General features: G+C 33.9%; 1 pseudogene; it reads right to left on the bottom strand.

Moving 5' to 3' along the window:
• Positions 1–23,279: 23,279 nt before the first annotated feature.
• On the bottom strand, positions 23,280–26,194 carry LOC131625058 (uncharacterized; annotated as a pseudogene).
• Between the last annotated feature and the right edge of the window lie 1,785 nt (positions 26,195–27,979).

Below are 27,979 nucleotides of genomic sequence, written 5' to 3'. Positions count from 1 at the left end.
TCGTAGACTTTCCATCACTGCTATACCAGGTAAATTTCTTCCCTTTGCACGGAACATTCACCAAAAAACTTTTATGAAAGAAATCCTCAAAAAGCTTTGCTTCGTTGTAACATTCCGCCTCCGCCCTCCCCTTCCATTCACACCTATTTTTAATGGAATTAAAATCTCCTCCCACTACCTACTTTTCGTCCTTAAACCTCTCCTTCAACTCCAACAAGTAATTCCACAATTTTTTCTTTATACTCAAGACGCAAGAAGAGTGCACGTTAACCACGTAATAGATATTGTTCTCCCACAAAATTTTGATACCTAGGAAGCCTTCCCCTTTGAAACTGTTTAAAACTTCCATTTTATCATTTTTCCATAAAGTTAAAAGGCCTCCCGACATTCCCGAGGAATTGGAAAAAGAATAACCAATATCCGATCCACTCCAAAAACTCTTCACATAACTATCTTGGAAACTCGTCAATTTAGTTATAAAAAAAATACCCGCTTTCCCTTTTTTAATTAAAGACCTAATCCTTCGCCTCTTTAACGCATCCCCCCTCTTATGTTCATGGACCCTATAATTATTTGGAATAGTTATTAGACTCATTCCTACCTTCCCTCCTTTCTCCACCATCCATCTCCAACTTCTCTATCCCACTTACCAATTTTCTCCTCCCTTCCGAATCCACCACCCCCAAAGCCACAGTTGTCTACCAAACCTTATTTCCTATGTCTCCGTCTGAAATTTCCCATTGTCTACCATTGCTCCTACGAATACCTGATTCCTCCTTTTGATCTCCATTACAAGCTGAATCACTCTGACTTGCTTGCCTCACCGTTGCGGATTGAGTAGCCGAAAAATTCATAATAACATTCACGTGACACTCTGAGCCTACTGTTTTCAGCACTGCCACATCAGCCTTCGAACCAAATCTACTATCTACCCAATATTAATAAATTGACCAAAGTGACCATTTAACCCTTCTATTAAAATAAACTACCACAGCCAAAAGGATGTTTCTGTAAATAACAAATTCAAAATTACATTTGGCCAAACGTGCTCTTTTGATTGGCCACACTTCCTATTTCTCTGTACTTTTCAACAACACTTTTTGTACTTCACTCAACCTTTTTCCCTCCTTCCAAATACATGCTTATACACGCTTATGCAAGTTTATAGAAGCACAACTTTCTCACTCTTCCTTCTCAACAATCTGCAGAACTCTCAAGCACCGTGGTCAACCGAACTCCATCGTTTTCAAACGCTCAGGTATCATTTTTCCACCTCCTATCTTCGCCGTATTTCAACTCACCCTAAACCGCTGAGCATGTCCTTCAAAATCTTGCGAAGTTAGTCGTATCTTTCTTCGTTTCCATACCGCAACATGTTATACCGTTTATTTGATTTGCTCTTCCTTCAAAGTCTTGCGAAGCATACCGTACCTTCAAAGTTGTGGTTTTTCTGAATGTTTGTGCTGTTGTAAAGTTGTTCGTTTCATGTTTACATTTGATTTCCTCTTCCTTTTCACTCTCAAACCTGTTTGGTGTCTTAAAGTTGTGGTTTTTCTGAAATATTTCTTGAATGTGTGTGTTGTTCCTTTCCACTCTCATACCGGTTTTCTGTCTTTAAAGTTGTGATTTTTATGTATTTTTTATGATAAGCTACACTTTCCATTTAACGCAGGAACCATGTCAAGGGCTCCGATCCTCATCAAAGATCTGGTCAAGGGAAACCAGATATGGAAAATGGCTATTAGGGTTGTTGATTTGTGGTTTGTTACTGAAAAAAATGGTTATCAGCACATTAAAATGGTCATTCAAGATGGAGACGTCACTTCGTTTGTTAATGTTGTTTATGGTTTTCTTTACTTCATACATTATACTGATTTGTGTGAAACTAATATATTACTTTGTTCATCCTTTTAACAGGGTGATAAGATTCATGTCACCACCAGGAACAGAGACTTCAACGATTGGGATTGGGTTCAACAGGTCAAGGAGCATGACACTTTTTTTCTTTATAATGGAGAACCTGTTGACAACGACGCCCCTTTGAAAGTTTGAGATGGAGTGATTCTTCTTATCACCGAGACTTGGATCAATGAGGATTCACCGAGTTTCGTCGACCGCCTGGTGAGTTTCTACTCCTCTTTGCCGTTTTGTGTCGTTATCTGTGATTGTTTAGTCTTTAAGGAAAATTAAGGGAATAACTCGATGAATTATTGCTAGGCTTTGCTTTTCTGTTTTTTTTTTAATTATATCGGGTTTCATCTTTAACTTCCTTCTTTGTTTCATGGATTTACTCATCTACTGCATTTTTTCATTATATCGGGTTCAACATTCTTCTTTTTTATGGACTGCTTTTGAAATGTATTCCTTCTTTATTGTGTTGTATTGACATGAAATAGTTTAATGGGAGTTTTTTCTGTGTTGTTTAGACATGAAATGGTTTTATGGGGTTTTTTCTGTCCAATGTACACAAGAAATGTGTTTCGAATGGACAGTTGCTTGTATTTCTTGAGTGTTTTATTTTTTGATTTCATAGGTTTCACATCAGTAAAACATTTACTGGACTTGGTTGCAGGTTATTCATTCGAATTTGATTTCTCACAACGGCAAGATTTGAAAGAATGTCTTGAAACACATGGTTTCACAATCATGTCATCCTTAACAAACCTAAAGACATGTTTGTTGATCTACAAATCACTGGCTGGTCTGCACATGATTCTTCCATTAGTTCTATTCTTTTTGGACCAAATGAGACTATCATTTTTATCTTCAGCTCAGATGGAAGGGCAAGTGCTATAAATTTGATGTTATTCCAGATTTTTAAACTGCACTTGGTTGCAACTAGTTCTTTGTTAAAAGATTTCTGAGTGGAACTATGTTTAAGGCAGGAACTTTGTTTTGCTAACTATGGTTAATGTTTATTGACTTTAACTTTATATGTATAACACAATGTTGGCTCTTCAAAACAATCTACTTCTAACTGTATGGTGATTTTTGACAATCCACTTCTCATGTTCTGTTACTATATTGTCTCCTAAATAATTCAATTTCAATTACAAATGAAATGTCCTTTGAGTTTTATAAAATATGAGAAGACTTATAAGTTGCAATCCAATAAATAGCACTATCTTTTAATAAGTGATAATCCGCAAGATTTCAATTGTCACTCATTACGATATGGTTCTGTATATGCATCAATTGGAAGTTTTGTGAGTATTTTCTTATCATTTGTATTATTATAGGCCATATACAAACCCCTTATCCAAGTTTAAAAATGAAGTTTTAAAGATTACAATTTCTTTTACATCCTTCATTTGAAAAAGAGTTACAAAAACAACTTTTATAATATGACACAAATTTCAGTTAGAGAAATGAATCATAAATAGATTCCATATGACATAACAATAAATTTCTTCTAAATGTATGTAGAAAGATTTACATCATAGTTTCTTATTTTGTAATTTTTTTACCAACTCATTTTATAATTTGTAATGCAACTTTTATGAATTTTATTAGTAAAACTAGCAATTTATTATTGTATTATAAAAAAACAATGAAAATGATATTTATAAATTTTATCAACACTTATGAATTTTATCACTGAAATTCACTATTTTCACGGATCACTATTACCATAAATCTTTTTTTATGTCTATTTTATCATTGAAACTCACTATTTTACGGGTCACTATCACCATAATACATTTTTTATTTTAATCAACAAAATATTTTTAGTTATTAATGATATTTGTAAATATTTATAATTATTAGACATATTAGATTTATCATGTTAGTGATTTACTACATATTTATTTTTAAATATTTATAATTATATGTGATTTTATAATAACAATTATATATTAACAAGGAACAAACCTTATTCATGACAAAGACAAGGAACCTATGATCTCTACCACCAATGTTGTATTCAAGGAAGTCTTCCATAACATTTGAAAGGTGTGAATTTACCCTTAATACTTATCATGTCATAAACAATTATAATTGACCACTTTGAATTTACAAATGTCTAGAATATAATTTTGTTTATGTTATTTTGCTATTTCAAGATGATTTCATTCACTTCATTGAGGAACGTGTGTGATACATTAAAACTCCTTCACAAACCTTTTGGAGAATTGTTTTTTTTGGTTTCGGTGTAACCCTTTGTAACACGTTTTGTATTGTACTACTAATTTAAAAATAAATTTTTTGATTCATACCTTAAATCTCCTTCATTTGTATGACATTTAACAATACTAATGATATATCATTTTGTCCGTTGATTTCTTGGTGTTGTACACAACATCAACAAAAAATTACCCGTGCGACAGCACGTGTCTGTGACTAGTTGTTTATGTCAAAACAAAATTGTAGCTCAGTTGGCAATTTGCTTGTTAACTGCCTTGAGAGTGTCGGGGTTAACTCCTACTAGCAAGTAAATTTTAGTTTAAACTCATTTATTATTAATTCCTCTAAATTTACATAATTAATTCATTAATAAATAATAATAAAATTTATTCAATGAGTTCTTTAAAAAGTAATAATTCATAATAATTTAATGAGACAATATTAATTTCTTCTATTTTTAATAATAATAATAATAATAATTTATTAATATTATTGTATACGTTTTTTTAAAAATAAAGAATTTAATTATAGATTAAAAATATGACATTAAATTAAGTCCGGTCCATGTGATAAGCACACATCATCGCTACTAATGTCATCTCAATAAAATTTGTCAAAAAAAAAATTATAAAAAGAGACTTCCGAATTTTAATATTAGATCAAAACTCAAAAAAAAGAATAAAAAAAAAATTTTAAAATTACAATTAAACCCCTAAAAATTGCAAGCACAATTTAGTTTTATTAAACTAAATCGTTTTATTTTGTGACTGTGATCCTTTAGGATACCATAACATTGGCATATGTGAGTGATCTATATCCATACATTACTTCTCTTCTCGACTCAAATTATAGGAATGTTATATATTTTGATGTAATATTAATGGGATAATAAATTAGAAAAACAACCACTTTTTTCTTTATACTAAGATATATTCACTTTAATATGATTCGGAACAATGAGAGTTATGCTTATTCTAAATTTGGTTTGAATGTTTTATGTAGTTGGCAGGAGTAGTTTTGTGGCTCAAGATAATGAAAATCGGGAACAAATGCATCATTATCCGCTGACTTGGATCCCTCCGTTGGAAGTAGGGGTGGGAATAGGCTAGGCTAGGCTAGGCTTTATAAGGCCTGGGCCTGGCCTACGATAAACTTACAAGGCCTGAGCCTGGCCTATGGCCTACTATAGGCTCGTTTTTTCAGTCTGGCCTAGCCTTTTTAAAAGTCTGGCCTGGCCTGAAAGCCTATTTAAAAGCCTCTTTCTTATTAATATTTTCAATTAATTCATATTACTTAAGAAGCCTTATAGGTCGCATATATATGAACATTTAGACTGACCTATTTATCATTTTTTTCTAATATATATGCATATATAGACCAATCTATTTAACACTTTTTCTAATATATATGCATATATAGGCCAACCTATTTAGACTAATTTGAATATATATGAAAATATAGGCCGGCCTACAAGGCTTTATAGGCTTTTTTAATAGCCTATGCCTGACCTATTTTATTAATTAGGCTTTTAAAAAAGCCCAAGCCTGACCTTTTTATCAAATAGGCCTAGCCTGGCCTGGCCTTAAGTAGGCTAGGCTATAGGCCCCTGTAGGCCGGCCTGGCCTATTCCCACCCCTAGTTGGAAGGCAGATTAAAATGCAATATTGACGCAGGATTTAATATTGATCGGGGTACTACTAATAGGGGCTGGTGTATTCGAGACCATTTGGGGCATTTCATCTCTGCTGGTACCGCGTGGGATTTTGGATCCTACCCAATCCTGGAAGCAGAAGCTTTGGCCCTCAAAGAAGCCATCCTTAGTGCTATTGATTTGCATCTAGAGTATGTTATTTTCGATGGTGATTCTCAAAATACGATTCACGCCATTTGTTCTAAAGTTAATGACTTCTCTGAGTTTAGTACTATTACTTCGTCTATTCGTAGTTTATTGGATAATTTTCCCAACTTTAAGATAAAGTTTGTAAAGCGCCAAGCGAATTCGGTTCCTCATGCTTTAGTTAAGGCGGCCGATTCTTGGACTAGGCGTAGTTTCTTTGATATGTTTCCTCCTTGTATTGAACATTTGCTTATTAATGATATGAGTTGATTTTCCTTTGTTAAAAAAAATGCGTATATATGTTATCCAGAAATATAATATATATTTTGTTTTGTCCATTCCTATCACGAGAAGTTATAAATATGTGAAAATTTAATTGAAAAACAAGTCTTAATTTGACCTATTTATCTTTTAAAGAGGCAACCACAATATACTAATATACACTCAATACATTTAATATTAATTATAATATTTAAAGTTACTTTTATAATTCTACAAGAGTTAAAAGTCATTTTATTGGTGTAAGCAAATGATGAACTCTATGATTATAAATTAGTAAAACCATTTATTAAATGGAAAGTTAAGAAATATGGCTAATATTATTAAGTTTGTTTATGCGATGATTATCATTCTTTCTCTATTTTTGGCTGCAACAAACGTTAAATGTAAGTTTTTTTTTATTTTCCTTATTTACTTTTTACATAATTTTTTAGCCAATCTAATTTACATTACTCTATCATTTTTTTTTTCTTGCAGCGTACAGTAATAGACATTGTTTTGAAGATTCAGATTGTGCTAAAGATTATTGTAGAAGACCTAAGGTAAGTAAGTGTATCAGATGTTTGTGTAAATGTATAGCGGTATTTCAAAAACCCCTATCAAAGGTACCTAAATTTAGTTTAAAAAATTCTGTATTAACGTCCTAATGAAATAAAATAAGGTAGCAATATTTATTAAGTTATTTTTCTTCTTTTTATTATTATATATACCCCAATAGCCTTAAATTGAGACCTTTTATGTTTTCACACACTCATTACTATCTATCATAATATCTTCAATATTTAAATTGAAAATAAATTTTTCATGTGCTTATAAGGTTACCATGTTTTATAACACAAGACTTTTATAATTGAGATTTTTCTATGACTCGACTCACATGTTGTTTAAAATTATAATATTAAATTAATATATTTATGATTTAAATGCATTTTTTTATCTCTTTATTTTAGTTTAGGTTAATAGTAATTCAACCTCTTGTAATGTTAGCGAATTTTGCTTTTCCCCATCCCTACCTTTTGACAACGGTTTTTTCAAAAAAACCGTTGCCAAAACTTACCTTTGGCAACGGTAGGGGGTAAACTGAAACACGCTCATATTACAGGGGGTAAACAACTATTAACCCTTTTAGTTTTTAATCGTTAGTCCCCCTTAAAATACTCAGCACTTTCATCTATTATTAATTATTGTTGAGATTTTTTGCCCTCATTTTGATATGAGTAGTTAACACTTTTATTTAAGACATAAAATTGACATGATAATGATCATATGACGCCACATCATTCAATTGTGGGGTTTGGATCCTCTCCTTCAACATTTTCTCTCCAACCCTCTCCTTCTTATTTATGTCTCTATCTCTTTCTAATATCTTCTCTCTCTTATTCTATTTATCATTTTTTTTTAATTCTCCCTATACAATTACATGTGTTTTGGTTGAAGGAGAGGGATGGATAGAAGGAGAGGATCCATTGTGTACAATTGTGTCAAATCATACTTTTAAAATAAAAAATTAATTATATAGAACTATTAAGGGTTAAATATGTTTGTGGTCTTTTTAAATATTTTAAATATTATTTTTACTTTAAAAGAATGGTTTTTTTTTTTTTTAAATTATCCACATTTTTAGTCTCTAATACTGAAATCGTCGCTGAGACTCTCGCTAATTCAAGCATTAAGTAATAAATTATCGCTAATTATGTTACTAAGTTGTAAAAATCACCGCTAAGTTGCAAGAGGGACCAAAACTGTGGATACAATTTTTTTATGAGGACTATTCTTTAAAGAAAATATTTTGAGGAACTAAAAACAAAATTTGAGATATTTAGAAGAACCACAAATATATTTAACCCAAATATTAAATATAATTAATAATTAATAAATAGACTATTATTCATAAAAAATAAATTGGGTATGATTTACAAAACAATTATTTTGCCATTAGTGTGATTTCAACTCACACCCTCACCAAAAAATTTATTTGTGTACTAGCCATCTGCATCGCATCACCTTTGATTTACATAATATATTTACGGGTTAAATATCTTTGTGATCCTTCTAAATATTGCAATTTTCGTTTTTAGTCTCTTAAAAAATATCTTTCAAAGAATAAATCTTCCTAAAGTTTTTCGTTCATATTTTTGGTTCCTGCTATCTATTTGGTTAAACGAAAGTTGGTGCGGTATGCCACGTCACTTAAAGTCAACATCATAATAGACTATAGAAAAACAAGTAAGATTGCAGAGGTTTTAAACTTCTCTAAATTCCTTCTCTTTTGCAAATGTACAAAAACACAAAAATTAATAAACATTTATTCTTACCCCATTAACAAATTTTCAACCGAAAGAAATAGGATCATAAAAAATGTTCGGGTTTGTTTGGATTGCCACACTGCTACTAGTTCATATCAAATATCATAGAAAGATTAATTGTAGTTAGGGATGCTAACAGTTTCCACCATTTCAAAGATGGGATATGTTCTTGTGGTGATTAATGGTGAAGTTGAGCTAATGTATTTTCATTAGTAAAAGTTATACGGGCCGGAAGCATTATAAAACCCTTTGCTTTCATATTATTTATCCTACATTAATTTGATCATAAGTTTGAACCATCATGTGACCCTTCGCATGAGGATCACATCATTGATTGAGTTTAGGATGTTTTATCTATTGGTCACCCCACCGTGTTCGTGGATGATCAGAAACTTGGAATTATATTTGAAACTAAAAGATATAAGTTACAACATAGTTTGGGTGAGTTAAACAATCTTTTATAAGTTAACATGATAGAAAGTTTAAAATGACTTTACTTCATTGTATCAACTTCTAACTAAAAACTATTTCCTTGCTTTTCATAATATCATGGCACATGATGAAACAATTAAAAATTAATTTAGTAGTTCACTTGAAAAATACCCCTTTCTATTGCCAACCGCAGGAAGATCAATTTAGTTCATATCTTCAATGAACTCACAGATAACACTCATTTCTAATGAGTTTGATTGCGCTCTGCATCCCCTTGTTTAACTTGATCTATTAATTATATTGAAATCACTTCCAACACGTCAACCACCTATTGGAAACAAAGCTTGAAGTCTCAACAATTCAGCCCATAATTCTTTCTTCTTAACCAGCTTGATTGTATCATACAAACAATTGATGCTCAAGTTCTAATTCAATTATGGCAAATATGGCATCTTAGTTGTTAAAATCATTCATATTAGTGGTTTAAAAACATATAATCGTGTAGATTCTTACTCCATTCGTGCATATAAAGTTGACATCCATAAATAATTCAATTACCATTATTATGACTTGTTATCATATAGGTATAAAAATAGTATATAGTATATTACTATAATTGAATGAGAATATTTTGATCCATCATAATTAATTGGGTTTTTCTTTTATAAAACGAAACTTGTAAGTCATGGTAAAAAAGACATCATTTATGAAGTGAGTCAAGTTTTCTCTAATTGTTAGGCTCCCTTATGTTCATATGTCAGATACATTTAGGTTCTCATTTGGTTCTCAAATATGAGTAGATATAAAGTAATTATTAAATAATTTATTTATATTTTCTTAAGTACTCAACAAGCTTATGTAGACAATTATCACACATTTTAGTATGATTTGAGTTAGTTGAATTAAAGATTCTTAATAAGAAATCCATTAAAAAGTTAATTCTCATCTTATATTGTTTATTAAAAAAAAATTAACAAAAGATTAGATATTTAAAGTTTGTTAATACTTGGAATTAATATTCGAGAGGTTGATTGGTTCCTCTCAAGGCAAACAATTTTTTTTATAGGCAATGAAATTCATCATTAACAAAGAGTACAAGGGGTATTCGCCCAATTACAATTCGATTACGACATATTTAGGAAATCTATTGGATTTTGACACCAATTATAGAAATTTTTACAACCATTGGATTTCAACCCGATAACATGCCAAAACCAAGAAACAATTTTTGCACTAACCGCGTTGTGCTGTTCATTTATGAAAACGAGAGCATTTCGTGCGTTCCACAGAACCCAACAAGTTGACATCCATACGAGTAATCTTCTATTTGGAGCATATCGTTATCGTTAGGAATAATCGCCCTTTTGAATAATTGATCCTTTGTAGCTACTTTATCCTTCAAACATCTCCATCCAATAACCTAAACCTTCGGAAGGACCTTGGACTTCCAAACACTTGCCATTGCCTCCTCACGGTCTATGTTTGGCAAGAACTCGTTGATACTTTTTATTGATGCTAAGTATCCTTCACAGACTAAGTACTTGCCTTCCTCGTTTGCAAACCATTTGAAATTATCATTGTTTTCGCCATCTTCAAGACCAACATTCAACACCATTTCGCGCAACTCCTTTTCTTGCGCGCTCTCTGTCTTGGACAAAGATACAAATTCTTCTTTAACTTCCAAAGCCAATTGTTATCAAGAAATGCCCCCATTTCCATAACAGTCTCTTGCATCAACATCGTCATTTGCAGCGGCTTTAAAATCCCTCCGCCAAAGTTAGGCTTTCTTACAAGAACTAATATCTCATCCACTAAGCACAGTATGTTCCAACTTCATATACCTGAATTCTAGCACCGGTCTCCATATGGCTTCTTTATCGTTCAGGAAATGTCATCTTCATTTGCTCATAAGCGACTCGTTGAAATCTTGTAAACTTCTAACACCCAGTCCACCCTTTGACTTACTCTTGCACACTTCAACCCAACTTACCCACGATATCCTACGCTTGTCCGGTCTGCCGCGCCACAAAAACTCCCTTTGTATTCTAACCATACTTTTCAAAACTACTTTTGGAATTTTTAAGAAAGATAAATAGTATATCTGAATCGAATTTAGAACGGAATTTATCAGGGTGATTCTAGCCCCTATTGACAGAAATCTACTCTTCCACAATGCCAATAAACTATTGAGATTCTTGATAATCGGATTCCACGCAATTGAACGGAAGTTTACCTCTTTCACAATGCAGGAAACAAGATGCAACTTGCAAAGAAAAATTCCTCTATATGAATGCCCATTAGACTACTCTTGGAAAGGTTTATATGTAGACCCGAGACTAACTTGAAACCTCTTAACACAGCCTTTATGCACCACATATTTATTTAAATTCCCTTGTCTTACCAAAATTATATCGTCCGCGAATTATAATAATTGGACATCTACTTCGTTATTCATTTAGAAGCCTTTAAAATCCCCATTCTTCACAGCTTTATGTATTAGTCTCGTCAATCCTTCTGCTACGAATGCGTAAAGAAACGGGGACAAAGAGTCCCCCTACCTTAGCCCTTGATGCATTACGAAGTCTGAAGTCGGACTCCCGTTTACTAGCACATAGAGAGACCCGGTTGTGAGACACGCATTAATCCAAGTCAACCATCTTGAACTGACACCGCATCTCCCGAGTATATATTTCAGAAAGCCCCATTTAACATGGTCACACGCCTTCTCGAAATCGACCTTAAGAATTAAACATTCCTTCCTTTCTCTTTTGGCAAAATCAACAATTTCATTTATCACCACGATTCTGTCTTGAATCTGCCTCCCCGATATAAATGTTGTTTAAGACTTTGATATGAGTTTTTCAATTATTTTGTTTAGCCTGTTTGTCAAGAGTTTTGCAACAATCATGTAAAGAGAACTCACGAGTGTTATAGGCCTATACTCCCCGTGCACCTGTGAATTATCGACCTTTGGGATCAAAAGTATGAACAACGCAGTGATTGCTTTAGGAAGATTTGCTTTTTCATGGAAGTCACTCAGAAACTAAAAAATAATTCCTGACATGGTGTTCCAGCATTTTTTAATAAATTTGAAATTAAATGCGTCCGGTCCCGTGCATTTATTACCATCGCAATCTCATACTGCTTCTTTGATCTCCTCCAACAAAAAGGATTCCTCAAAATGTTCATCTTCCACTTCTAATAGCGTGTTGAATACGCGCCCGTCTAGACACGGTCTCAATTTACGTAGAACACTCTCTGATTTACTATGCTAAAGAATTAGAGAAATACTTGCATGGATACGAACTTAAATCCATATTTTTAGGAACAACCAATGAAAAGAGAGGAAATTTAAATTTATTTAATCTTTAATTTCGTTTTTAATTAGCATCATAGGGGTGGTTGAGATAATAGAGGAGAGAGACAATTTTATTTTTATTTTTTAATTAATAAAAAAATTGTGATTGGTTGTGTGTAAGTACAGGTGTTATGGTTGTGTCTATGTAAGTATTTTCCAAAGAATTATATGTTTAGATTAGTGGAATATATATATATATATATATATATATATATATATATATATATATATATATATATATATATATATATATATATATATATATATATATATATATATATATATATATATATATGCTAACAAGTGTTTTTGGAGTATAGTAAATTGGATATTCTTTAATAGGTTAAAAAAAATGAAAAAGATAAGTTTGTCTGTGATTCTAAAATCAGAAACGATTCTGGAAATGGATTGACGTTTAGGGTCTGGAAATGTTTCTCGTAACTTTAAAAGGAACAAGTATTGAATCACAGAATGAGTTTTTATTTAACTTTATTTATTCATTGAAATAAGTTTAATATGGTAGATGTTTAAATTGAAACTACTGGATTTGATCCTTCCCGTGTGCTCTTTTTGTCTAGTGATGGTAAGCGACTGACATGGTACTAGTAAATCATGAGGGGTGTGTGACAAAGCACCATTGTAAGCCATGGTGTGGCAGCTTTTTATATTGTTTCTATCTGTATCTAGTTGTGGGTGTTTGTATGTTCAATCATGCATTCAATAAGTTCTTAATCGTGCAATTTAAATGTTTCCTTTATGGAATTAAATGTGATTTTCTTTAAATGGAATTGCTTCCTTTTACTTATATTTATTCTTTGCAGCATGGTCCTAGCTACTTCCAATAATTTAAATTAAATGTGTTATAATTTTGGTGCGTGCATGTAAACGTAATTTTTAAGTTGATTTCAATTTGGATAATGATATTTGTAGCGAAACAATTTACCCACGAGAGCATCACGACAAGCTATGTGTATATATCGTGGGACTTTTTTATCGTCATCAATTCATGTATTTAATAAATTACTCACAAATAATACGATATGTATCTATGGTGCGGCCTTTTTGTTGAGAATATATTTTCAAAAAATACATTGTTTCAATAAATGGCACACAATCAAATGGACGTGGTTTATTCGTGATACATTCGTAAATTTTATTTTCGTTAAAAATAGCATCACTCTTTTCATTTATATTCATTTTTTTTAATACATTAACGTAAAAATTTGAGTTTTGCATTAATTTTTAGTTAAATTCATGCATGAGATATATGTTTAAGGAAAATTAAAAAATCAGACTAAACCGGTGGTGGTGGTCAGGCCGGCCCCAGGGCCAAGCCACCAAAACTAAGGCTTTAGGCCTCAAAAGTTTGAGCTTAAAAAAACCTTAAATTTTTTTTATTTGGTTATAAAAATATATATAATGACACATTAATCACATATATAATTATAGTTGAATTAGTAAAATTTAGGCCTCTTTTTCTTTTAGTCTTGAGTTCAACTCTTAACAACCACAAAATTATTATTCAAAACTACATTTTAAAGGTCTCATTTTAAAATTTACTTTAGGCCTCTAAACGGGTAGGGTCGGCCTTGCCGGTGGTTATGAATAAAAATAAATAAATATTTTTTTTCAATAAGCAATTGATTGAAAGGAAAACGCACTAGGGGTGCAACCCTTACAAACGGGAAAGAAAAAACAGAGAACTAGAACACTATAAGGGTAACTTATACCAATCATAGAAACTAGATCTAGAAATCAAAAAACTACACTCCGACCACCTCCACGACAGAAACACAATTCTGTTAAACACCGTCTCAAAGCTGAAAGGAACGTTGTTGAAGAAATTATCATTCCTCATAAGCCATAAGCTCCACGTAGTCGCCAACCAAATGATATTAACTTTATTCCGAATATGGGAGTTTGTCACCTTGATTTGAATATCGTCTAAGCCCAAAAACGCCTCCCGAAAAGAACCTGAACTAAATCCAATCCACCCCAGAACCTTGTCCCAAATGTTCTTAGAAGATTGACACAAGAAAAACAAATGGTCCAAGGATTCCTCATGTATGTTACAAAAAGGGCATATAGGATCTATGATGTTCGCTGCCATTCCTCTAAGCACCAACATATCTTTCAATGGCAGCCTAGAAATCAACAACCGCCAAGCAAAAATTTTAATTTTAAGCGGAATAGACGATTTCCACATAATGCTGAGCCTTCTATTAACATCAGAACCCCAAGAAAACTCCTTATGCTCCTCTTGCAGAACAGCCACGCTGGCTACTGTAAAAACACCATCATGCCTGGGTAACCACACGAAACTGTCCTCTGCTGATGAAACCAGCGAAATCGCGTTAACGGCATCCAAGAACTGCTGCCATTTAGCCGCCTGCAGACCTCCTATTGTATTAACAACCTGCAAAAAGGAGCCATGATCGAAAAGATTTTCAAAATTCCATCTTTGTATGCCATTTTCCCACTCCACTATATCCCCAACTGATGCATATCTATTGGTTGAGAGATCAAACAAATCCGGGAAAGATATACGGAGCGATTGATTTCCCAACCAATTGCTATACCAAAAAGAAATGCTAGAACCATTGTTAGCTATACATTTAACACAGGAGCTGAAACCTTCTTCCGAGTTGTCCCTTAAAATATCAATGGAAAGAACATCACGCCACCATTTCGAATCTTTCGCATTTACACCTTCACCCGCTGGCAGGAACACTTTAAGCTTACTATTCTTGTACCTCCACTGCACAAATTCCTTCCAAACCGCCCCATCATCCTTCAAAAGCCTCCATTTCCACTTTAATAGAAGCGCTCTATTGAATTCTCCGACGTCTCTAACTCCTAATCCCCCTTTATCCTTTGGCTTGAAAATCGTATCCCACTTCACCCAGTTTATACTCCTCTTGTTTGCTTTCCCGCTCCATAAGAAATTACGTTGGATTCCTCTAATTTGATTCAAAACTTTAATCGGAGCTTTATAAAAAGAAAACGTATAGGAAGGAATAGCATTTAGCACCGCGTTTATGAGCGTCACCCGACCTCCTATAGATATATTCCGACCCTTCCAAGAATCCAACCTTTTCTTAAAGTTGTCTAGGACTTTAGACGACACCTTCTTATTTCTAGGATTAATTCCCACCATAATTCCAAGAAACAAAAAGGAAGAAGTACCTCTCTTAAAAGCTAAGAAATTTGTTGCCGCATCCAGGATCCAATCTCCCACATTCACTCCCATAACACTGCTTTTAGAGAAATTAATTTTCAGCCCTGAAATTAACTCAAAACCTCTCAGAATAACTTTCAGATTCCACAGATTTGCAGAAGATGCTTCCCCAAAAATTACAGTATCGTCGGCAAACTGAAGAATGTCGACTCCCTCGTCGTTTCCAAACTGGAACGGTTTGAAACCACCCACCGCTACAGAATTTCTAACCAAAGCTGTAAGTGCTTCCATTGCAATTACGAAGAGGAACGGGGACAACGGATCTCCTTGACGCAATCCTCTATGAACCATAAAATCATGGGTGGCGCTCCCGTTAACAAGAACAGACAAATAACTTGAAAAAATACACGCGTCCATCCACATCAACCACCTCTTTCCAAATCCCATCCTCACCAACATATCTCTAAGAAAATTCCACGATAAAGAGTCATATGCTTTCTCGAAATCGACTTTCAAAAGGAGACACTTGACTTATTCCGTTTAGCCCAATCGATAACCTCATTAACCAATAACACATCGTCCAGCATATTCCTTCCGGGCACAAAAGCTGATTGGTTACATGAAATAAGACTCCCTATCACTTTTTTGATCCTGGCAGCCAGCATTTTCGATAAAATTTTGTACAGACTTCCAACCAAGCAAATCGGTCTGTACTCCGTTAGATCTTGGGGGTTTTGATTTTTGGGAATGAGGGCAATGAAAGCTGAAGAGATGGACTTGACCAGCCTGCCTCTAGAATAAAAGTCAGAACAGAACTTAAGCAAATCTTCCTTTAGGATCAACCATAAAGTTTTGAAGAAATCCATCGAAAAACCGTCCGGTCCAGGGCTCTTTTTTCCGTCACACTCCCAAAGCGCCTCCTTCAGTTCTTCCAAAGAAAACGGACTTTCAAGCTCCAGAGATTCAGCCATAGAGAGAGATTTCAGATTAGGAAAAGAGCACACAGGTCTATAAAGCTCCGGCTCCAAAAAGAATCCATTGAAATGATTAAAAACAGCTTCCTTAATATTGGACACTTCCTCTAACCTCCTACCATTGTATTGAATAGAACACAGCTTGTTCTTGCTTCTCCTACTTCTTAGAGAACAGTGGAAAAACCTCGTATTATTGTCTCCCTCGGCAAGCCATGTCTGTCTAGATTTGAGCCTTAGAAAACTCTCCTTCTTGTGCAGATTTTCCCAAAAAAACTTCCACCACTTTAGCCCTCCTTCTCACCTCCTCTTCATTCACCGTACCTGCAAAATTAGTAAACACGTTATCTAAAAAACTCAGCTCTTCTTGCGCACTTTTAATGTTTAAGTCAATCCATCCAAAAACAAATTTGTTCCACCAAGCCAACCTGCCCTTAAGAATCTTCAGCTTTTCAACCAAACAGAAATCCCCTCTCCCTTTGACAACAATCTTACCCCGTTCTTCCTTAACGAAATTTTCAAAATCTAGATGTTTTAACCAACCATTATTGAACCTGAAAGGTTTCGGCCCCCAGTCCTTCCTGTTGTTTTTAATCCAAATTGGCGCGTGATCAGAGATGTCCCTAGCACCTATGTATTGCCCCTCGATTTTCCATTCTTCTATGAAACTCTCTGAAAGTAAAAATCTGTCGATTATGCTCATAGACTTTCCATTGCTGTTGAACCAAGTGTATTTACCTCCTATTGTAGGGGTGTCCACCAATTTCATCTCAGTTATAAACTCCTGGAACTGAGAAATCTCCTTCCTATGTCTACTTCCAGCAACCCCCACTCTTTCTTCTTGAGCTGACACAGCGTTAAAATCGCCCCCGACGGACCAATCTCCCTGTTGAAACTTACGGCTATATTCTACCAGCTTCTTCCACGTGATCCTTCTAATCGAATTAACGCAAGAAGCATACACACGTTTACCAGATATATCAGCTTACCTTCCTTCTCCACACACTGCCCAAGAAAACCCTCTCCTCTAAAACTGAACAAAACCTTGAAAAAGTCCTTCCTCCACATCGTTAAGATCCCTCCTGAAGCCCCAATTGCGTCCAGATAAGAAAACTCAAACCTGTCATCTCCCCACATCTCCTTAACCATGCCCTCATTTAAACCTGACAACTTGGTCTCCTGTATAAAACAGACATCTGCTTCCCCTGTTCTATTCATAAACCCAATTCTTTTTCTTTTCAAGTTGCTTCCCCCTCCTCTAATATTAAAGGATAAAACTATCATTTAACCACAGAGTTGTTCGCCTTGGTACTCCTCCCTTCGTGACGATCTCTATTTTCTAACTCCACAATTTTTTGAATTGGATCAAAAGCCTCCCTTGAATTGTTAACCATACCTAGATTCGACATAGATCTCCACAAGCCTTCTGACACCTTCCCCATTCCTCTGTTTAGAATTCTTTTGTTGCAGTTCAGGATATCTGAATGAGTTAGCGAACCACTCGACAGTTGACTATCATCGGAACCCAACCTGGAATTAGAGCAAAAAGGGGCATTACCTGGAATTTTGATATCGAAAAGTTGCTCTGAAGGGAGTCGCTCCTCAACTGGGTAGCAGAAATCCTCCGCCTTGGTACCAAGATCAAATACCTCTCTTAATTTCTTTCTGACTACCTTCGAATTTTTCACCCTAGCGCACTGTTCATCAAAAGAGACTTCTATATTACTATCTGAGTCTACCCCCTTTTCAATCTCCCTGGGCTGCATATCTTCCGTCCTGGAGGCAATAGAATCTCCTTGGGCCTTCACATAATTCAGCCCATCTCCCCTACCCACCCCCTTACCACTAACTGGCCCAATATCATTCTCTTTTTCAAAATAAAGCCTTGTTTCAGATCCCGATTTATCTAATATAAAAACTCCTCCTGGGCCCCACTTTCCATCCACTTTGGAGACAGAATCAGCACTTGTAGCTGATTCTAGCGAACATCCTACGTTTCTAGAGAAGCTATTAGATATTTCATCCGACGGACCAGAACTCTCCTTATGATGGACTTCCTTAGCCATCTTCAAAACTGCATCCTGCTTCTCTTCTCTTTCCTCCAATAAGACATCTATAACCTTTTTACTTTCTGAAAACTCAGCAGTACTTTTGTCAACCTCGGATAGGCTACGGCCCACAGACCCTACTTCCAGCTTCTCTCGAAAGACACCCTCCTCCCTAGATGAAACCTCCTCCCTAGTCTCATCTTCCGATTCAAACAAGCTATCGCCGGAACTGCTAGATCCAGATACCTCACCGTGGAAACCACCGAGTTTGTCATACTTGAACGTTTGATCTTCAATCACCATAACCTCCACCCAAACTCCGTCCAGACACACCGAAATCTTATTCTTGATTAAATCCAAACTCTTCGTGAACACCATAACATTTAAAACATCAAACCTTACAATCTGCTCTTCCAGCACGTCACTATTAGCAAACACACCAATATCAGACAATAAAACTTTAAGAAAAGAAGCATTCCTAACATGACAAGGCACACCGTATAAAGATAACCACGCTACCCTCACGCATTCCACATCAGAAGATTTCCACCTCCGCACTTCTTTGAACCATCTTTTAAACCACTCTCCACCTTCTAGAAAAATACTCAGCACACCCTTTTCCAATTCCTCCAACAGGCACAGATTTGGCCCTAAAGGAATTGCTTTAATCGAAAAAATACCTTCAACTTCAAGACTTCCCCCCACCCCATACGCCGCTCCTTGTTCAGCCACAACCCCCACCATAGCCTTCCCATCCTTCCACTTCTTCTCCTTCTCAGAAGTGTTGTAAACGAACGAACAACACGCCTCCTTCTCCGTGATTTGATCACCCCTACCACCACCTTTAAGAGCTTCAGCAAAAGACCTCCCACACAAATTTCCCGAAGGTTTTATAGAGGGGCCAGAAGTCGCCATCCCTCCATTAAAACTCCTAGTATTGAACCTAGAATCTGACGAAGGCTTGGAGTTTTTACCCCCCTCTCCGAATCTGGGAGTCACTTCTTTCCTTTTAATCTTCGAAACGTTCGCCTTCAGCTTCCTGTCATCCAGCCACAGATTGTTCAGCTTGACTTCCAGCAACCTTTCATCCGGAACTCCTGCAAATCTCGCAAAGCCATATCTTTGACCCTTCCAGTCTCTTTTTGGTGGAATAACAATCTCATTGAGGACACCTAAATCTTTGAACTCGAAGAAAAAGTCCTTATCCCTCCAATCTTCTCTGAACTCAGTAAAAAAGTACGTAGAAATTGATCCTTTAACCCCTCCTTCCACATTCTTCATAATGTCCCATCTCGAAGACAAACCTTTCTTCCCATGATTGCTACGTACCGGAAACCACTTGCCTGAAACCCCTGTATTCGCTTTATCCATGAAGGTGCTAAGAAATTAACAATAGAAGTTAAACCCTAGCTCGCTCTCTCTCTAACTATCTCTCTCATCTTTTATGTATATAAAAAATAATAATAATAATAATAATTGAAGATTCAATTTCAAGGTATGATACAAAACACTATAAAGATGTACATACAAAATAAGTTGGCTAATAAGAATGAATAATGTTTTATGAGGCCATTTTACCATGCGTAAATATATATTAAGAGGATTTCTCAATGCACCTATTGAATCTCTTAGTCACTTGGCGCAATTCCAATTATACACACTGCTTCCGTAGATGCACATTCGGAAGCACTTTTAAAAAAAATGATTTTTTCCGTAGATGCATCTACGAAAGCATTAAAACATAATAAAACTTGAGATTTTCTCAATTAATTGGAAAAATCTCAAGTTCATGAAATCTTTCGTAGCTACATCTACTGAAAGATTTGAAAAAGAGTGTTTCGTAGATGTACCTACGGAATATTTTGTTATATTTTAAATCAATTACATTTCACTCCAAAACTCAATTTTTATAAAAAAAAGGTAACATCAAATTATAGTAACGCAAAGTAGCGCAATTGAGGTTTTCCAATTACTTTGATTTTCTAAAATTTGATGTTTCATTTTGTTGAAAAAAATGGAGTTTGTGAGTGAAATGTAGTTGATTTGAAGATATGACAGAATGTTCCGTATGTACATATACGGAACACTCTATTTTTAAACCCTTCCGTACATGTAGCTACTGAAGATTTCACGAACTTAATTAACTAGAGTTTTTCCCAATTAATTTGGGATTTTTCTAATTAATTGGGAAATTAATTTGGAATTTTCTCAATTAATTGAAAAAAAACCCAAGTTTAACTATGTTTTAACGCTTCGGTAGATGCATCTACGGAAAAAAACCAATTTTTTTGTAAAAAAGGTGCTTTCAGAGGTACATCTACGAAAGTAGAGGGGCGATTTTGCCAATTCACAGGTGCGTGAGAGATCCAATGGGTGTAGTTAAAAATTCTCTATATTAATTTGTGTTTTCTTTTATAAATCAATTTTATACACATTATTAATTATTCTAAATATTTATATAGTTCGCATTAACATGTAGTAATTATACGCTTGAAGAAAAATGTTGTAGTTATGTTATGCTCGTTGCTTGATCTCTTGAATCGTCTGAAAACTAATTAAGGGACACATCTCTTTTTAAGAATGCTTCTTCAGAATGATCATCAACTTCTTCTTCTGCAAGCAGGTAAAGAGCAACAACTCTTATTTAAATTTGTTTCTTGTGTTTCTGTTTCCATAAGCAGATTCAGAACATCAGTTCTGTTTTATGCGCTTCTTCATGTTAAACTTTAGCTCCTCCTTCTTCAATTTTGATCATTAAGCTGATAACATCTGATGACATATTGATTAACTTCAATAGACATGAAACACTCTACGAGCAACAACTCAGTGCATTCATTTACTTTTATTATTCGACATGAGCAATGTAAGCATTGGTCAAGTATGAGCAATTTCATAATCTTCAATGGAGCATGCTGCTTAACAACAGTGTCGGCTTTTTCTTCTTCTTCAGATGTCTTCTTTAATAAGGCTGATGATTTGTGTATAACAACATTTGGATGAATTTCTCACATACTAAGTATGTATTGCCTCTATGTATCTTCTGATGCATGACTTCATATTTCTTCAGTTTGATGTACATGCTTAGCTTCTTCATCTATAAATGCACAGAAGCATTCTGCAGATTCTCTCTTCTTCTTTTGTGCAAAATATATCTTTGTTTGCACACTTTCTTATTATCTCCATGGATGATCCTTGCTTGATATTTTCTCCTTTTAACTTCCGAATCCATTCAAGGGATGGTTGATCACTCACTCTTCATTTTGGATGCATTGATTTTTTGCTCTGAGTAAGGTGGTTGGATTCCATATACTGTGGTTACTCTATACACTTCAAGTGTGAAGATTGGTTCTATTTATAACTTGATGAGTATTTACCGTTGGAATGTAGCCGTTGCAATCTGGTTGAGTGTGAATTTGAATGCTTCATATTGATTGGTTGCATGTGTTCATGAAAGAACCTTATCCTGATGTCAGTTGGCGTTCTTCTTTTGGTTAGGGAGAGTTGTCAGAGTAGCTTGGGGAGGACCGGCAGGTGGAAATGTTACATGAGAATTGGAGAGTCAGATGAAGGACTCATATCCGGAACTCTTTGTTTGAGGTATGTTTTCGAGGATGAAAACTCTTTTAGTGGGGGAGAGTTGTAACACCCGTAATTTTCGTAAATTAATTCAATTGAATTTTTAATTTAATTATTGGAATTTATTTAATTATTCGGTGACTAGATTAAAATTTAGAAGAATTATGGAATAATGAGTTAATGCGCCAATGTTGTGGTTAGTAAGAGGGAGGGTGTTAAAACTAAGGCCTTACTAAAGTTATGTTATATTTTTCATAAAACAAGAGTTTTGGAAAAATAGAAACGCAAGAGCATTTTTGGAGAAGCTGAATACGTAAAGAGCAGAGGAGGAGAAGAATCAACAAGGAAGAGAGATCTCAAGATTTTGGCTAAGTTAAGGGGGGACTCTTCCGGTTAACCTCTATTATTGGGTTATAGGCGTTAGGATTGAGATTAGTATGCTATTGATACAGTAGAGAAATGTGTTCTAGGTTGGGGTTTTGAAATTTAGGTTTAATTTGGTAGATTATGTGTAATTACATGTTTTGTGATGATTGATGATGTTGGATGTGTTGTTCGATTGATGATATAACTTGTATTACTTGTGAATTGACTTTGTTTTCCGTGTACAGTCGAAATGATTCGATAAGGTTGTGTTTGGGGAAAATAAGTTGCTGTCAAAAGTGTTTTTTTCTGTTGCAAGCTGATGTAACCGGTTACGGTCGGGCTTGTAACCGATTACGGTTGTGAAAAATGGGGTTTTGGGGCTGGTTACGAGTTCGTAACTGGTTACGGTGTTGTTCGTAACCGGTTACGGTCACGTAAAAATAATAGCGAATAGAGTTACGTCAAGTATAACCGGTTACGGTTTCCTTGTAACCGGTTACACTAAAGGTGTTTTTGAAAAATCGTTTTCGTAACCCGTTACGCTTTTTCTGTAACCAGTTACGCTGTTGCTTTTGTGAAAAATAATTATTTTCAAAAATTCATATCTTTTGAACTGTAAGTTCGTTTAGGATTCCGTTTTGGGCGTTGAGTCAATAATTTTATTTCCTATATATCTATTTAATTCAAAGAGAAGTGTCTCACTTTTATTTTATATAACCGATATTTTTGAAATGGTAAATTGTGGCGGATGTGTTATGCATGGTATTATGATGATGTAAATCCCCCTGTTGTGGTTGTGTTGGTTAATGTACTTGGTACATGATTGTGAAATGGTGTTATTGTCGTATGTACCGTATAATGAGTTGAATTATGATAATGTTGTTCATATGATTGGAGTGGTGATTAACATGTGATAGATGATGCATGCATTTCGTAATCATATGGTGGCTGAATCCCGATGTAGATGGATCAGTGGTCGTTAATTTCCATTGTGTGAAATTAGTGAGAGGAAGTAGCCGTATCCTTGACGATGGTGGATCAGTGAGATGAGTGAAACTCATGATTGGTACCACATGCATATAGTTGTATTGCATTAGGTGTATGAATTATTATAACATGAATGGAAGGTTATCCAATGTTATAATGTTGTGTGTTTGAATTACTGTTGTTTTGTGGATGTGGATATAATCTGAATGTATTTTCTATTCGGTGAATATTATACAGTTGATGTTCTATCGTTTAGGAACTGATAACATTGTTTAATTGCGAATGAGACTCACCCTTACTGTTGATCATTTTTTAGATTGAAGTGTAGCGGTGCTTGCTTTGGTGAGGATAGCTTGTAGGCTATCTCGATAGTTAGAGTCGTGTCATGCTCTGGTCTTGTAACACTGGGGAATGTTTGCGTTTTAGAGTTGCATAATAACTCTCGTTTTGGTTTTATTGTTGAATAATGTTGTTTATACCTTGAATGTGGTAGATGGTGGTTTTAAATATTCAACTGAAGTATTCCGTTGTGTTTTAAACATGTTTTAATTGTTTATGTTCCTCGGATTAGCATGACAGACGTTTTATTTTATATGAAGTAATTGTAACGCTCTTAATTGCATGTTTACTTTAAAAATATTAATTAATTTATCGGAGGTTTAGAAGGGTGTTACAGGTACTGGTCTGCCAAGTCTTCAGTGGACTATTTGTGCTCCAACCCGCCAAAAGACATCGCTTTCAACAACCATTATGATCGCATTAAAGTCATAATTCACTAAGGAAACTATTCTGGGGACAAGGAGAGACACGATAATCATAGCCATAAAACACATCTCGCCTCAACAAGAGAAGCTGCATCCCGTAGGAAAAGAGTCCCGTATGCCCTTCGAGAAAGAGAGCAGAAAGAGTAATACCATAACGACAAGAAATTATAAATAGACTCACCCCTCTCCAAGAGGGGCAAGCAATCCAATAACAAGAAACACACCACTTCTCTGTAACCTCTACCGATCAGCATTAGAGTGATTATCAAATATTCTCCCGCAAGAACAAATATATATAATCTACTTAATATTAATTGACAACTTATTTTACTTCATATCCATCATCTTAGATTACAAAACCATAAAAATACCGATCTTGAAATTAGATAAAGTAAAAATCAAATTATAGAGCGCTAATACAAACACAATAATTAAGAGATAGAAAGTTCTAATAGTGAAATTAGGTACTCTTGGATAGGGTAGTAAATACCGCTACACATGTACAAATACGATTGACACACTTAATAATTGTAGGTTTTCTGCACTTATTTTGATTACAATCTGAATCTCTAAGACCATTTACAATGGGGGTGTTGAAAAAATTATTCAATAGTTGAATGTCTATAATGGTTGATTGAATGAGGTGTTTAATGTGATGTGGATTAATTGGTGTTGAAAAGATTCAACATGTTGAATGAGAAAAAAGTGGGGCCACATGCAACACTTTACACAATTTTATTGGTTGTTGTGATTATTTAGATTTTATTTTCTTTTAATCATTTAAAATTAATTATTTCATAGTAAATAAATTTTTTATTTATTTTTATCAAAATTCATTATTTTTTTTCTCTATAAATAGAGACTTGGTTCATTTGATTTGGACTCATAAAAAAAAATTCAATTTTTTTTCTATTTAGCCTTAAAAAAATCATTGTTTGTAGCTTTAAACATCCTTGTAGTGAAATGGATCCCAACAATAACCCTTTTAACACCCTGAGGCAAGTGAGTCTAGTACACCGGAGTCATTCTCGACCGAGGTGCTACCTGCATTTGCGAATCACGTGCGTGCTAGATCTGTGATGCGTGATTCAAATGTACATCACGAATTGCAAGCAGATCTAGTCAAACACATATGGGAAAAGTTCGGAATATTTCATAATTAAATAAATTGTTTGTGAGTCGAGTCTATTGTACTAATTAAATTATGTGTGTTTCATTTTTGTGTGTTTCTTTTTTAGTGTGTTGTGTGTTTAGTGTATTTATTGCATTTTTAAGTTTTTTTATAATTTTATTTTTTTAAAAAATAACTATTTTTACATCTCTTATTTATTACTTGCAAGAAAAAAAATTAAGAATAGAAAATTAGAAAAAATAAATAAATTATTAAATTTAAAAAAAAAAGTTTAAATATTAATTATTTTAATTTAATTTTAATTGATAATAGATATTAATATATAATCATAAAAACAAAACTTTAAAATAAAATAAGAATATGATGTGGGGTAGGGTGTTGAATTTTATTAAACAAAATCATTGTAGTGAAAAAAAATTGAATAGGTGTTGAATTATTAGGTGGAAGAGAGAGAAGATGATGTGGAAGATAAAAAGTGAAAAAGTAGGGTGTTGAATAATGTAACCATTGTACATAGTCTAAGACAACGTCTATTACCATGCCACGCTGTAAGGAGAAAAAAAGTGATAAAGTAATACATATTAAATTAAATTCGTTAAAATATTGTGTAGAAAGTTATTTAAAAAATTTAAAAAGGATAAAAATGGCTTACATTCAACGTTTGTTGCAGCAAGAAATAGAGAAAGAAGGATAATCATGACATAAACAAACTTTATAACTTTAGTCATATTTTTTCCCTTTACATATGATAAATGGTTTTATCATTTTATAAATACAAAGTTCATCCTCTCTTCAAACCAACAAAATAACATTTAAGCTCTTATGGAATTGTAAAAAACACTTCATAAAATTATAATTATTAGTAAATGTGTATTGTGTTTTCCTATTTAAGACACTTAATAAAGAGATTATATTAAAAATATTTCAACCAAATTTATAGTTTTATAACTTTTCATGATAGATAGGGAAAAAACAAAAAAATATAAATTATATTTTTGGACAACGCATATATATACAAGTGAGTGTATCATTGTATAAGAACTAGTAAAGGACCCGTGCGCCCGCACGTAAAGTCGGTATAAATATTAAATAAATATAATATGGTTATCGTTAAAGAATTATATTAAAATATATATTAATTAAGCGAAATAATTTATTCAATGATGATTATCATATCAATATTAATTTAATTTATCAATTTGTAGTTGTTTTCAATGATGATATTTATGTTGGATAAAAATTAAAATAATATTAGAGATAATTAATTATTATTGTTGATTACAATTTTAACTCTGAAAAAATATAGTTCTTGATAAAAAGTAAAAAAATAAATAAAAATTGAGATAATGTAGTTATTATGTACTATCATTATCAACAATTTTTATGGGCTCCCACCCCTAGTATGTCTACCCACCTTTTTTTTCGCAGACGCACATTATCAACAATTTTTATGGGCTCCCACCCCTAGTATGTCTACCCGCCTTTTTATGAGCATGATTCAAATTGCAAATTCAAATTATCCAAATAAAAAATTGCAAAAAAAATTATAACATCTATATAAGTCAAGAAACAAAAAATAATGAAATGACATATTATAATTCAATGCAACACATTTAAATCTCCTTATTTAACTTTAAATATATATTTAATTTGATTTAACAAAGAAAAATTTGTACAAAAGATGTATATTATTAATATTAATGTTACTTATCACATATATGTCGTTAAATTCTCATATTTGTGTTAGCTACTCATACCGAATCAAAAATACTAATGTAATGAAATAAAAACAGCAAAAATATTTAATTCAAATTGCATATCCAATAACAAAAATAGAACATTTATTAAATAAAAAATAACGTATAATTTTATTTATAATCTTGATAGAAAAAGATTTATATACCAACTCTTTCTTTATATTTGATATATTTAATGAAATGAATATAAATTAGAATTAATGTCAAATATTTTTTTTATAGATATTAAAGAAATGAATATAAATTAGAAGTAATGTCAACTATTTTCAATGGGAAAGATTAGGGGTGGCAAAACGGGCCGCCCGCCCTGCCCCGCCCCGTGCCCGCCTAAAGCCCGCCAAAAAGCGAGCGGGGCGAGCAAGCCCGCCAAGTAAAATGGGCATGAAAATCATGCCCGCCCCGTCAAGGTGGCGGGTTGGCGGGCGGCGGCCTTACCCGCCTATTTTATTTATTTATTTTCTTTTATTTTTTTAATAGATTAATAGACTTTTTTTGCCTTTCAATTAAATTTTTCACTTATTTTTTAGAACAGTTTTTTTATAAAGCATCTTTTAAATAAATTTTACCTAAAAAAATATTGCATATATTTACAAATAAATGTATAAAATAAAACCATTTAAAATTTGAATGACTAGAATTAACTAAATAAGGGCGGGATTAAGGCGAAACGAACTTAACAAATAGGTGAGGCGGGCTTTAGCGGGCGGCGGGTTTTTTGGCGGGGCGAGCTTAGGCGGGCGGCGGGTTTTGGCGGGGCGGTCTTTGATGGGCGGCGGACCCAAAACCTCAACCCAACCCGCCATTTATTGGCGGGGCGCGGGTCGGCCCGGCGGGCCACCGCCCGTTTTGCCACCCCTAGGAAA

Source organism: Vicia villosa, unplaced genomic scaffold (assembly GCF_029867415.1).
Source record: "Vicia villosa cultivar HV-30 ecotype Madison, WI unplaced genomic scaffold, Vvil1.0 ctg.000182F_1_1, whole genome shotgun sequence".
Taxonomy (NCBI): Eukaryota; Viridiplantae; Streptophyta; class Magnoliopsida; order Fabales; family Fabaceae; genus Vicia; species Vicia villosa.
This window is presented reverse-complemented; position numbering and strand designations above follow the sequence as displayed.